General features: G+C 47.2%; 1 protein-coding gene across 1 annotated transcript in view; it reads left to right on the top strand.

Moving 5' to 3' along the window:
• The first annotated feature begins 263 nt into the window (after positions 1-263).
• The window catches only part of LOC119442835 (vasopressin V1a receptor), a 38,535-nt gene continuing 34,453 nt past the window's right edge, over positions 264-4,345 (top strand). The window contains exon 1 of the mRNA XM_049663146.1: positions 264-386. The gene's annotated coding sequence lies outside the window, so the exon portion shown is untranslated. The remainder of the gene's footprint in view (positions 387-4,345) is intronic.

The following is a 4,345-nucleotide window of genomic DNA, read 5'->3' as shown; positions in this document are numbered from 1 at the left end:
AAACAAGAACGCTTGCTCTGAAAGGAAAGCGTTGGGAGAGGGGGCAGGCCCGAAAGGGATGAGCAGGAGGAGGCGGGGGACAGTGCGCCGGGAAAAGCGGGAGGTGCGCAGTGCGCATGCGCGGTCGAGGCGAGAGGCCGGCGCGTGCCACCGACCGCGGGTCACGCGCGTCTTTTTGTCCGGCTGTTCGCTATTGACGGCCGCGGACGGCGCGCCGACGCCTTCAGTCGCTGGAGGCACGCTGCCCGAAAAGGGAGGAAAGGAAAAAAGTTGTTGGCCAACGTCAGCAGGGTCGTCGTCGCCACCGATCGGTCACGACGGAGAACACAGCGTCGCGTCGGCCACTGTGTCCCGTGCAAGTCATCACGACGGCAGCACCGTCTCTGGTGAGCAGGAGGAAGTTGTATACCTCAGTTAGGGATCTTGGGGAAACTAGTTGGTTCGTGATTATATTGGGATTTACTGCGCGGATGTTGGAAAGAGACTACGTGAGTGAACGCGCAGAATTAGAGTAAGAGCGCACTGGCCAATTGTCTTTCTTTTCTGCCTTCTTCTTGCGTGGGTACCTCGTTGGTTACGGTTTGCTCTTACCCGCTGCCTTATTTCTTGAGGATACTTTGTTCTTTGCACCTATTCGTTTGTAGTGAGAAACGGTTATATCTGTGGTGTCGATACCAGTGGACCAATTAGTAAGTGCAAAAAGTAAAAAAAAAAAAGATGGAGATGCAATTGAAAATAGTTGTTGCAAAACAGGACCCCAAAGCATTGTTAAGGGCGCACGTTGGCTGGCGTGTCTGTAGAGGACGCAACCGGAATTGCTCTAAGTCGGTCGAGAAATGTTTGGCTATGCATTTCAATAATTACGTGTTCATCTCCTTGTTAAAAAATACACTGAAAGTGACGCCACGTGAATTTAGCATCAGTTCCTGATGAATCAGTGTTAGAGAAGATGAAAAATCCGATTGCGTATGACACTTATAAGACTCTGTTCACATTCGTTTGCACCGTTTTAATTTTTTGCTTCGACACTAGCCTAGGCTGTGACGAAGCCCCGATTTTAGCTTCATTGCGAGGTGTAATGTGCACGTGTGTTGTTATATTAGCTCAGCCATGCAGTCAGCAGGCGTAGTTTAACACTCTCGTAAAATTTTCTAAAAAGAAATAGGAAACAAAGATCGAGTCCAGTTGCTTAACTTTTGAAGGAACACTGTAAAAAAAAAAAAAAAAGCTTGGACCCCTTGGGACTCATTCTTGTCACACAACTATAAATGTCATCTCTCTTGCTTTCGTCTACCTTCTTGAAAACTCTGCGCTTGCTAGTTTGCAGTCAAGAACTCTACGCCATGCGCGTGCCGTTAGTGACCTAAAACTACCATATATAAGCCCAGCATTAGAAATTATGTAAAAAAAAACTGCTCCTTACAGCACATTATTTATTTATTTATTTATTTATTTATTTATTTATTTATTTATTTATTTATTTATTTATTTATTTATTTATTTATTTATTTATTATTTATTTATTTATTTATTTATTTATTTTACCCTCAGCATCTTTCAGCATTATAGCATGAAAAAGTTGGGAACATGAAGATTAAGTGATGTATTGAGTACCAGCAACAGCAAAAATCTGACAAATAGAAGCGCAATAAATGCGGCAACAAAAACTACAATAAAAAAAAACGTCGTAGCCAATAACATTCGATGAAATGTTGGCCCAGTCATATAAAAAGAAAGAAGAAAGAACACGCCATATCAAAATATATTTGTAGCAAACGTATGATGCCACAAAATAGAGAAAGATACATAAATTAGATGCGAGAGAGTGTATAGGAACGTTAACCGGAAGATTCAGGTTTGGTACTCTACACTATAAGGAACGGGTATAAGGGGAGACATAAATATTGAAAGGAAAGCGGAGAAGAGAAGATTACGAAAATATATTAGTGGAAATCATTTGTGCGAAATCATATCCTTTTGCGCGCGGTATTCTCTTCCCGATTCGTTTTCTGTCAGCTCACCGAATTCATCACCGTCCTAAGCTGCAAATTCTGTAAAGACGCAGGCCCTGACCTTTACAGATCCAATTAGAGAGCTTCACTTTCATTTGCATGCGATGACGCCCAGAGAAAGTGTGGATGAGATGGAGCATAGCTGACGTCACTGAATTCGTCGCTTCGTCTTGTTTTTTGCTTGTGTCATCACAACTACGTCAGAGATGACGGGGTGGGAAAGGAACAAAACATATTCGCGGAAGCAAAGCACATGTGGGTTTTCTCGGTATTGCGATTCCTCGCCTCCAAGCAGCGTGATAATTAATATCAGCGGGCTGCAGCGTGTTCCTTCCAAGGCTTCTTACCATGTTCGTCATTGCTTTTTACCATGTTAGTTATCGGTTAAGTTTGAATATAAAGGAATAATAGCTTGTCGATGGCACCCGTAATTGAAAGCCCGCGCGGCGCATCAGCGGTTTATAATGAGCGGAAGCAAGTCTCCTTACTGTTGCTAGTCGGCTCGAATTTCTATTTTGACTTGGACAACTGAGATCTTATTTGAACTCATCTCGTCGCCTGCTTCTCCATCTTCAAATCATCGTGATCGTAGCTGTGTCAAGTGAAATGCATGGACGAAGAAAACAAAATAAAGCTCGCGCAAGAAGTTGACGCTTGTCACTTTCTATACTGTTACCACGGTAAAGGACCGCTCAAAGAAAAAAACTCAAATATCACTTGAAACAACAGTAGCGGCCGCGACGACAAATAGGGCAACAATAGCTGTACGATGACAACTCGACGGCTGAGACCCCTGCTGACGCGTTACGTAAAATACGGAGGGGAAGACAGTTCTTCTTTTCTGCAGAATTTTTTATCCATTGGAACTCGATGATAACGAGCATCGCAATGATAGCGACAAAAGAGGCCGCGAAATCTGGGATGAAGCGCCCTTAACAGCTCTCGACTTGACAACTGCATCTGCGCTTTTATCTGCAGTACTGTCAGCGCTGAGAAATTAAAAGGGTGGAGAGAAATACGTCGTCAACCCACGTTGGTGGGTATAGGAGCCAATACCTAAAGGGAACCGGCCAACCAATAGAAATGCAGCGATTAACGCAAACGCTGTCGCGAACGAGTCACGCTGGTTCATTAGAGTATCCGCACAGTTTCGCAACCCTCGTGCGGCCACTTTTGCAGAATGCGAAGCCTTCAACTCTACGTCACGATAATGCCAGTGACTCCACGTTATAAACATTTATCCATAAAGGCGAGGTCTGGTTCACTACTTTACGTGCTTCTTCTGTGATGAAGGTTGAACAATATGATGATGATGAAATAAACTTAATTTTCGAGACGGTGTTCCCGAGCGTTTTAAGCTGTGGATCACTCTAGTGGGAGGGTCCCTCATTCCAGGAATCCTCTGGCCGCGAATAGCATCCCGGGCTCTGGCGACAAGACGTCGTTGTTCGTCCAGGGCCGGGGTGGAGATCTTGGCCTCCCACGCTCGGCGAGGATTTAACGTCCCTCGGACGTTGTATGTTTGGTACGGCATCTCGGGCGCCACGGGCACTCGAGTAGCAAATGAGCCAGAGTGTCTGGCACGGTGCAGATCGGCAGTTGTAGGTGTGTAGTGTCGGGTAGATGCGATGCATGAGGATCCCATGGGTGTCGTATTGCTCTGCAGCCTTCGGAATGCGGTACTTTCCTCTTTCGTCAGTTTTGGTGAGATGGCGGGTACATCCTGCGTCCCAGTCGGTAGTGTTGGAGGATGGCGTTTATACGTGGGAGGTATGTCCCGCTTCCGCTGCGTCCCAGGTGGTCGGGGTTCTCGCGAAGCGGCGAGAGAGGCCCGGTTGACGTGATCGCGGGCCGCGGCGTGTGCCGCTTTCGTTTCCTCGATCCCCTCGTGCCTGTACCCACGTGACGTAGGTGTAGGGAGCGGAGTGCTCTTTTCTTCAGAATTTTGACTGCTTCCACCGATATTCGGCCTCTCGTGTAATGCGTACTGCGGATTGGGAGTCCGTGAAGACTGCGACCGCGCTCGTGATCGTGGTGGTGGCGAGGGCGATCGCCGCTTCTTCCGCTGTCTCGAGTTCCGCACCCTGACTGTGGCGGATGCCAGTTTTTTGCCTCCGAGTCAACCACACTCAGGCGTAAACGGTTCTTCCAGGTATTTGGACGCATCTACGTAGCGAGCATCTGGCTCGTGTTTGTGGCGTCTTCGGATGGCGTCGACTCGAGCGAGCCGGCGTCCCCGATGATGCTCGGGATGCATGTTGCGCGGTAGTTTGTCGATGCTCAAGGATCTCTTAAGCTGGCGGTATCTTGACCTTGCGGTCCGCGTCGGAGAT

The sequence above is a fragment of the Dermacentor silvarum genome, chromosome 2 (genome assembly GCF_013339745.2).
Source record: "Dermacentor silvarum isolate Dsil-2018 chromosome 2, BIME_Dsil_1.4, whole genome shotgun sequence".
NCBI lineage: Eukaryota > Metazoa > Arthropoda > Arachnida > Ixodida > Ixodidae > Dermacentor > Dermacentor silvarum.
Note: the sequence above shows the minus strand (reverse complement) of the source record. Positions and strands in the feature narration are given on the sequence as shown.